A 10,279-nucleotide genomic window follows, 5' to 3' on the forward strand; every position below is an offset into this window, starting at 1 on the left:
CACACATTGGATGTCTTGAGGCACCTATATTGACTATATTGACTACAGACTATATCAAGTGCATAAAAATAGCTTTTGTAAGTAGTGAGAAATCCACTCAGCTCTTCCTGACTCCATGAAGCACAATTAGATGAACAATAAATTATCTGTACACATTTCTAACTTTGCTGGTGTAAGACAATATTCACAGTTGCCAAGCCTTTCCTGAGCATCCACTGAAAGACAGGATTGCCTAGCACTCGGAAAACATTAACACAAATTTGTCTTGGCAATCCAATAGTGAACAGTTCAATATGCGCCTGATTATGACAGGACTGGAGTTCAAATTCTATTTCTCATACTCCTCTTCTGATAAATACCTCTTCAGATATCCATGCCTCATTCTGCCCTTCACTGGATCAATATTCCTCTCTCCTGAGTAGATTTTTGTTCTATTTCTGCAGTTCCCTGGAGATCTACTCCATCATTAACCTGACACCAATCCCCATTTCCCAGAAAATTTGAAAAATCCTCAAACAGCACAGTTATATCCTGGTTATATCCAAAACACAAGCTTTCATCTCACAGTACCCAGGTATGTGTAATTGACTCATTATCTTGTGGGAAGCGCCAGGTCATAAACCAATGCAACGTACAGTTGATTAAATGCATAAACACCAAGTTTCTGTGCTTATCCAGCTCTGAAATCATCCAGCTCAGCCATCATCCCTGAACTAACTGAACTGGAGCTGATGGCAAGGATTTATGCTGCTGTCAATGGAAGCAAGTTTCATTCCTCGAGCTTTCTAAAGAATACTTTGCTTAGTCAGAAGGTGGCATTTTTACGTATAAGCCTTTGAGAAGACTAAAGCCACATAAAAGGCAAAAATAGAATTAGGCCAAAGGCAACCTGTGCAACTACATTATGGTGTAAAGCAGTATGAGTTACTCCAGTACATTCCAGCAGTAGGTAAGAGTTATACTGTTCCCATAACTCTTGTCTTCTCTCATCAGAAAAATTACCAAATGGATTGCAAAAGAATGGACTAGATGCACCAGACAAACTAAACTTATTCAACCTTTTTGTTTCAAAAATGAGACGTGAATTACAACAGGAATTCAGGACCCTCACTAGACTTTTCTGATACTTCTTCCTCCCTCACTACAATTCTTGGTAAATCAATGCAATTATACCATAATTATTATAAGTAAGTGTGTACAACTGTGTACGCAGCTGCAATAGCAATAAATTCAAATTGCAACCATTTTAGTTTAATCAGTGGAAAAAAAAGAAAACAGTATTTGTCCCTCAGAAATGTATTAATTGCAAGCTATGCCTTGGCTACAAAATACAATAGTTCTCAATAAATACCTTTATCTGTGTGCACATCTCTCTTGTTGCCTTTTTCTTCAGCCTCCTGTGACATTTAAACAACCCACTTGAAGAAGAATACAGCAGCTGCTCTATTCTAGAAGTTTCGAAAATAAATGAAGTTATTCTCAGTTCTGTTTCATTAAATCTAATCAATACCTCAATAACTCTAAAGGAATTCCTCTGCCTGCTTGCCCTCTGGAAATGGAACACTGGCAAATCAATCATTTGACTAAACCTTAGACTCCAGGGAAAACATATTTAGTTTGGGCAGTGGCACTGGCCTCCTTACACTAGCTTTTGTCTGAACTGTATCAGTCTCTAAATCTGAAACCTTGCCAAGTTCCTCTTGATCATATCATCAAACATTCAGCCATTTGAAATACATTTTAAAAGAGAGAATGACATTCACATGACACTTTAAAAAATAATAATAATAACATTCAATTAAAATCTTCAGTATGTGTGGTCTTGCACATTTAGAAGACGGTAAATTTGTGCCCATACTTTCTGAACTGTTGCATAACCTTTGTTTTTATAGTTAACAGCGATCCGCCTTCTGGAAAGCAGGAAATTAGACTCTGGGGAAGTCCAGTGAAACAACCTATTATTCTTAGTAGAGGCTTCTTTTTTGCCTTTTTTTTCCAGAAAAATAAATAAATAAATAAATAAATAAATAAATAAATAAATAAATAAATAAATAAATAAAAGATAGAGGTTTTCTTGGTTTGATTTGTTGTGTTTTTTGTTTGTTTGTTTGTTTGTTAAGACACAACAATGAAAACTTAGCAGGAACATATTCTCCCTGTACAGCAAAACCTTTTAGTGGTGCAAAATCAGCACTGGTGACTCTGTCAAAAGCTTTAAAAAACATCAACTGCTTTAACAATCCAGTCAGCTGACTGACAGATTATGGAACTTTGGACAAGCCTCAAGCAAAAGTATATACTCCATAAATTACAGTCACAGTGCAGTACATACCTCTTTAAATTGTCTTTTTCACTGCTCTGTGTAGTTGTTATGCATATTCATGTATCACTGATCTTCCTTTGCATGTGATATCAGTAAGATAAGACTACTTTAAATTAGCTCCTCAAGTACAAAATGAAAACACTTTTTTTTCCTTGCAGTACCAATTATTTGCTGCGCATGGAATATCAGTCATGCAAGCAATATGCTTCAGTGGCAGGGAACCTCTTATTCTAAAAATTTTAAAACAAAGGCCATGCCTTCAGAGGATGCAGCTATTTTCAGCCTTAGTACACATAAGTAGCATAGCTTTTAGAAAAGTAAGGAAAACAGTATATATGATGCACTTTTGAAATAAAACATAGGTTATGATTATGATCATAACCTATGATTATTAGCTGATCCATCTCACAGTCATTGTAAAAGTTACAACAGCCATGGAATATGTGCAATTTACTAAAAGAAGCTCACTTTGAAAAGCCAGAAAATTTCATCCTCTTCTCATGCAATGAAAAGGAATGCATTTTTAAGACCAAACTCTTTAGTTATGCAAATTATGCTTAAATGCTAGAGTTAAGTAGCTGAATGACTAATGAATCTACTTCACCTTTCTGAAAAACCCTGGGGGTAAATGAGGTGCCTTGAAGATTAACTTTTTCATACTCTCCAATACCATGATAAGATGCACATTACCAATAGATTTACCAGTAGATTTATAAAATAGTAGATTTTGCTTATGCATATTCTCTTGCAGAAGTGAAGACAGACAGTGAAACAGCAGAATGTATCTGACTATATTTGATGTTGTGAGGTGCTAAATTTTCTGAATCCAACTCAGATTTGAGCTGTCTTTATAAGGGTGTAACTGTATGTGTATAATCTGTAGACATCTTACCTATGGCAAGGTATCTTCTTTGGCCAGCACTGACTGCTCTGTAGTCTGGAGTGAAACCCCATACACCAGAGCTCTTAATTTATATTATAAAGCCAACTAAATATTCCATGGAAAAAAAAACATGTTCTTCTGACTAAGTGATTGTTAGTTCATACTTTCTGTGGCTTTGTGCAGAAATAATGTGCATAACTTTCTAGTCAAACATTGATATAGTTAGTAATTTCCAAGGGCTTATATTTATGTGATCATAATACAAGTTCTCTTTTAAAATCATTATTGGATGGTAAGAAATGAAGATACCTCTTTGTTCTTGACTGTAAGAAAGGATGCCATGACCCACTCTAACAGGTCCACACCTTTCCTGTGCTGGGTGTTCCTGCGCTTGCTGCAGTTAATATTGTGACTATGAAGCAAGCCCGAGCTAATTTTAAATACTATATAGCATACTGTATTGTCTACGTATGGTCTGTTGTACCAAAGGAACTCTTTCAGTTCTGTCTGCTTCCCAGGCACAATAAATCTTCACTTCTAGAGAAAAAGCAAAGAACTGCCATTTCCCATTGTGTATAACAGGGACACTGACATTGGCTTCTGCAAGTATATGACAAAGCATGTGCCAGATAGTGACTTGGTTGTCGTGTAACATCATCTAACTTCTTAACTGCTGAAAATTAAGCAGAAATTTGACCATTATTGCTAACTCTGTACTTATCCATTCAATGCAATCTGACATGCAATACCTGATTAATCAAGGCTCCTCGTCCTTATTAATACTATCTTTACATGTGACTCCTTTAATATACAATTACATGTTGCGCTTATACAGTGCCAAGTTTTTTCCAGTGTAAATACATATTTACTGGCATTTCTTTCTGCTGTCCTCCAGGCAAATACCTGCTCTGTGTCATGTGTCTGATTCTCAGAGTTTGGTCCATTGTGACATTTGGTCCAAGTTAGTTCAAAGTATCTCAGAGCACAGACAAAACTCATTTTGCCACCCTGAGCATGAGGAACCAGGCTGTTCTTGTCATAGAAAGAGATGGAATTGTGATGCCAAAGCCTTGGACAGACAAAATTGTCACCCTTCAGCTGCTGCCTTTGTGGAATTACCTACATCACCTGCAAGCAAGAGTCCCAAATACATCAAATCATTTCAAGAGGGCATAGATTGTATTATTATTTATTTATATATTGTATAGACCATGAGGTCAGTTGCCACTCAAAGTCTGTTGCCATATATATACATCTGCCAACATTGACTATGATTAAAACTAGCAGTATTTTGCTCTGAAGGAGACACTTCATATTTTATTTACCTTAGGGTTCCATCTCCCCACATCAAAATACAAAATGTTATACCAAAGGACAGGACTGAGTTCTTCCACTTTTCAGGCTCAAGTCGCAAAGTTTTACTTCTAAATAAAGCTGGGTGTGATATATTTTACATACATAGTCTTCAATCCTATGGTTTTCCTACAGAACAGTAAGGAGATGAATTTCTTCACATACAACAAATTAGAAAATTCTTCTGTAAGAGGCATAGGTGTTTAAAGCAACACTCATTTACTAACACCGACCTTTCAAGACACCTTTCCAAACAGGTGAAGACATATCCTGCATCTAGCCCATTAGACTTCAGCTTCCCAGCAGCTACCATGGGATGGTGATGAAGGGCTAAACCACTTTCTCTCTCTTCTGCTCCTTCAGCCACGTGTACGTTCAGTTTTCCACACAGGACCATTGGAATTTCTCAGCAGCTCCTCATCATCAGTCCTTTCAATCAGAAATCCCAAACAAATACCAAACTATGTTTAACATAGCAACCATAATCCAAGCAGCAATTAATGAATGCAGTACCAGAAAGTTTTCTCTGATTTCTGTGGAGGGACTATATTTATCTACTTACTCAGATTTACTGCTTGCATTAATACTGATGTACTAAAAGACAGAGAAATTTTCAGATTTGATGCAAAATATTTTCACCTGGACTCTGAGGCTGCTGACTAATGATAGCTAGGGAAGGGTATAAAATTTGTGATGAATCAATTTTGTAAGATCTGTGTTAAACTTTATAAAACCTAAAAAGATATTACCTTACTTGAGTTCAGATAGATATACTGACTTTGTTATCATCTCTGATTCTGACATCTGTATAATGTTATAAAATTGAAATATAAATAAAGCCACACTGAAAATATACAACACAATGTCCTGAGATTACTACGTGCTCACATCAACCAAGTTTCCTAACAGAAGAAAGAAAATTAGATGACATGGAAAAAGAAGAACATTTGAAGGCGAGTTCTTAGGAACAAAATTCCCTTAATATCATTCTTTTTTTTCCACCAGCCCAGAGCTCCGAGTGTAACTAAGTACTTGAAATACTTTGTTGCTTTGATTTTAGCAATAAAAAAAATTAATTTTATCTGATTGTGGTTTTCTGCCATGCCCACAAATATTTTTCATATATGTCCACTATATAGCTAGTGAGTGAGTTAGAAGTTGTCCTTACCTAAACAGCTCTAGTGCATTTAAGATTCACATATTTAGAAAGCACATAGGCTGGAGCCCCTTCTCCTGCCCGCTTGTTTTCAAATGTACAAAATCTCACCTGTCAACAAGACATGCAGGCACAAAGATTTAAATACTATACCCTCCTCAGTGCAATCAATTGCAATGAGTGACACTCATGAATAAACAGACCCAAGTGCATCTGTAGGTAACTATGTTGGATCCAATTATATCAAAAACTCAGTTCTCCACCTCACCAGATACTAAAATCTTCTTGGATTATTTACAAACACACACACACACACACACACACAAAAAAAAAAAAAAAAAAAAAAAACTACTTAATTCTGGTGATCCTATTATTTTTTTCCTGGTTTGGTTTGATTTTTGGTGTTTTGTTTTGTTTTGGAAGGGGGGAGGGAAGTTGGGGAGGCGGTTAACTCCAAAATTCCCTTGTGCTCTGAAATGTCCAAGAGTAGATTACAACTCGCCTTTAAAGTTGTACTGAACCATTGTTGGGACAGGCTGGAGGTTATAGAGAGAAATAGATACTCTGTGATTAGGTATGAGATCTATGGATTAGATTGTGAATAAAATAGATATTGAAGTATCAGGTCATAAGGACAGAAGCAGCTTCTAGAACATAAAGTAACCCTTAATGTGGAAGGAATGAAATAAAAACTTCCCCGTTATCAAAATTTTAGCTGAGGTCAGCAAGATAGGCTCTCTGCTTTTAGGTTGTATTAACATCAGGACTAAATAAATAAAAATGAACTGAGTTACGGAAAGAAGGAAAGCTGCTTCTCATCATATTTTTCTTTTCTCACAAAATCTGGGAAACATTTTGCATTGAAAAACATGGAGCAGCAGATGACAATGATATGAAGTCTGGAAAGATTGACAGAGCAGCAACTATCAACAAAGTGATGCTATGCAGGCCCAAAAAACAGGAAGTCTAGGATAGGGTTTGAAAACTTATCAGCAACAATGCTGGCTTGAGATGCAGTGGCATCTCAATCCTTCACGTGAAGTGAGGGTGTTGAATCACACTGTAAACTATACAAGGAAATAATTCAGCTCTAAAACTTATTCCAAACAAAGAGTTATTTTGTGTGATTCAAGTGATATGGGTATTTTTAGGCAGACCAGGCTGAAGTGTCAGAGGTGTCTTTCTGGAACTGAAACCGTAGAAGCAGGCAGGATGGAGTAGATCAAAGTTTTTCTGCTATCATTTCTATTTTCCATTTCAGTCTTGAACTTCAGTGTTTATATAACGTAGATAACATTATTCTGATTTTTTCGTAACTTTTTATATAAATCAGATGTTAGAAAGAACATTAAAAAAAAAAAAAAAAAAAAAAACACGACTGAAAGATTAACCATATTGAATTAAACAAGACCCTTTCTGTAGACTTCAATGAAACTGGGTAAATGAGCAGCAGCATAACATAAATAACTTAAACCAGGATTGCTGGCGAACAGTACATATCCTCAGCACTGAGCCTGAGTGAGTCAAGTCTTGTGTCTAGAAAAACAAATACCACAGCAGTTGATATTAATCCTGGTTATTTGTTAAACTGTGAGTGCAGGAACAACCAAGAATGAGTTGCGATCCCTGTGCTGTCAGTTGGGGCAAGTAGGAAAGACAGGCTACACCCCACCACAGATGATACAGGGGAGTTTACTTGTTGTATCAACAAGTGAGCTGATGGGGCTTCTGAAAGCAACCAGCGCTGGGCAACTCCTAGCAATTCAACCCCTGCAGAAGCCCTTGGCCTCCTGTAGCTGCTGAAAAGCAGAGCTGGCTATACAGAAAAAAAGTATATCAGTTTTATATTTTTCCTCATGCAACAGTTTATCTTCACAGGACAGAAAGGAAAAATGATAACCTGTTTACTACAGAGGTACAACCTTCAAGAGAATGAACACTAACCTGTAAACAGAAAAGTTAACTCAGAAAAAAATGTTAAAATACTCCAAGGAAAGCTCCAATAAGCATTACACCAGGATATTCTATACTGAGACACTTCTCCTGCCTTCAAAAGGGAAGTGTGAAAAGCAAATTTTGATTATATTTGATGTTTATAACTTGAAATTAACATAAGATTGATTAGAAATTAATTGGCTAATACAAACTGCTTTCACCTTAATTTCTTTCTTCATTACTTCTGCATAAATCTGATTCATCATGACATGCTCAGCTCTAGCATTGTTACTTCACTCCTTGTCTGTTTTCCCTATAAATTTAGGGGTAGAGAAAGTTTATTGTGAAATACCTCATACTAGTATTATACAGGTTATAAAAGGTAAGGGAAAAAAAATCCAAAATTTATCTTTCAAAGATATTTTACCTAAGGAACGGTTAGTCATAAAATGAATGATACTCATATTTTCTTCAGACTGTCAGTTTCTCCCTGAGGGACTTCCCACTCGTTAACAAACAAAAAGTACTTCTAACAGTTGAAAAAACAGGAAATTATTATAAAAGCAAATCAGTTGCCAGGGAAGCCTGACTACTCCAGTTTCTGAAACTAATTTAGATTTTATTATTTTGATCTGATGGATTCTCTTCAGAAACACTAAAGTCAGATTATAAACCATGCAATTTTTTTACTTGAGAAACTCATTTAAGTGCATTAATAGTTATCAACTAAGAAACCAACTGATTACATGGTCAGTCAAAAGTTGTAGTTCCTGGTATGGATCAGGTACAACCATGCTTTTTGGAACAGGGGAAGTTCCAAATGGGGGGACGGTCCTGTGGAACATGTTACTAACCATTGATAAGGAATGTGGTGGGAAGGGAGAAGGAAAGTACTAAAACAAAACAGATACTCTGCTGATCTACCTCCAGTAAAGTCATATTTAACACCTAAAAGAGCGCCACCATGAGTTTTCAGTGTCCTAAGCAGGCTAACTAAATCAGCAGATAAATATTCATATATTTTTTAATCGATAATTTTCTGCCAGTTTAATCGAATACCAGTCATTGCTAGCACAAGAGAAGAGGCCAGAGGAGACGATTCCCTTCAGCGCTGGGGTAGATCCACTCAGACATCTCGTAAAATTGTCCACTTTCAGCTGCTGAAGATGAACAGTATGAAGGATTTAAAAAACTCATACTAGCTCAACACTATCCATGCACATATAAAAGCTCATAGCCCCAAGCCCACCTGTCCTGCCCCAGCAGGCAGGGCTGGGGGGCTTCCCACCCCAGCACCTCCTGCGCCCACCTGGCTCCTGCCTCTGTGGCCTTCCACGGACTGCTCCTTGTGCAGGTTGATCCACAGCTTGCCATCGGCTTCCCAGATGGGCCATGGAAGCAGATCATCTACCAGCACACCCTACTTAACACTACAAGCAATGCGAACACCAACACACAAATCCTTCGGCTGGGAACAGCAGGGGCCAGAGGGTGGGTGTTGCTTTGAATTACAAAAGCATTTACCCACAAAGTGTGTCTTTACAGTGAAGTTCTCTCTGCCTGAGAAAGGCTCTTCATGTCAGCTGCCAGGCCTACGTTGGTTATGGTTTAAAAGTCTCCATGATTTTCTTTCCTGCATGGGATAAGAAAATTTGACTTCCAGAGCGACATCCACAGCCCATTTAGTCTTCCTCTTTCTTTTTGATCAATCATGTTTTCTTCACCTATTAAAATTCTTCAGTTTCCCAAAAGAAAGGTAAATAGCACCTATTACACTGTCATTAGGTTCTTCCTGAGCTCTCCTGACAGCAAAATGAAGATCAGCAGCAGTTTAATCAGTTCGGACTGTTTGGAAGAGAGCATCTGAAATCATTTGACTCAAAAGGAGATTAAAGACGCTCAGTGCCTTGCCTTGTAAGTAAATGCCTTTTGTGGAAAGGAAATTCCCTAAGAATGTGTCACTTCCTGATGACTTCTCTTCCAATCGAGCTTGGTGATAGAAGTATGATCTTACCTTCTGCATAACCAAAGCCAATCATCATTTGATAAAAATGATAACCTCTTGAAGATACACATTCAGTTTAATGAAGGCATTACCACATAAGGGAAGGCAAACAGTTGAGATACATTCAAACTATTCTACATGTGACTCTCAATCCTTTTGCTCTAGAGTGATTCATGAAGAACTTTTACGCTACCATCTTTGTCTAGTCATCAATCCATGTGTGAGATTTAAAAAGTCATTTGATCATTTGAATGTTTATTTGTAGGTAGAACTGTCACTATTTCTTTGTGACTTTCAAATAAATACTGTACAATCAAATAAATACTTTTTTTGTGTGTGTATTTATAAAAATTGTAAGATTGTAGCAGGGAAAGTATTATCTATTTGTGTTGTTGATAAAATGTTCACACAAATAGCACCAGTAAACAAACACATGACATTTGGCAAGAGTAATCTCTGTGTATAAAAATGCTGTAGTCGTTGTCAGTATTCCCAAAACCAAAAGAAAACATCCTAGTGAACCTGAAGGGCTCCACCCCTCACCCATACATACCTTCTTCTAACTATATTTCCCCTCCCCAAAAGCAAAGAGGTGAGCTTTGCACCAGGTTCTTAACAAATTAT

The 10,279-nt window shown here is 37.0% G+C and overlaps 1 protein-coding gene across 1 annotated transcript in view; it reads right to left on the reverse strand.

Moving 5' to 3' along the window:
* IL17REL (interleukin 17 receptor E like) overlaps positions 1 to 1,383 on the reverse strand; it is a 59,714-nt gene extending 58,331 nt beyond the window's left edge. The window contains exon 1 of the mRNA XM_035337425.1: positions 1,352 to 1,383. The gene's annotated coding sequence lies outside the window, so the exon portion shown is untranslated. The remainder of the gene's footprint in view (positions 1 to 1,351) is intronic.
* Between the last annotated feature and the right edge of the window lie 8,896 nt (positions 1,384 to 10,279).

The sequence above is a fragment of the Oxyura jamaicensis genome, chromosome 1 (assembly GCF_011077185.1).
Source record: "Oxyura jamaicensis isolate SHBP4307 breed ruddy duck chromosome 1, BPBGC_Ojam_1.0, whole genome shotgun sequence".
Taxonomy (NCBI): Eukaryota; Metazoa; Chordata; class Aves; order Anseriformes; family Anatidae; genus Oxyura; species Oxyura jamaicensis.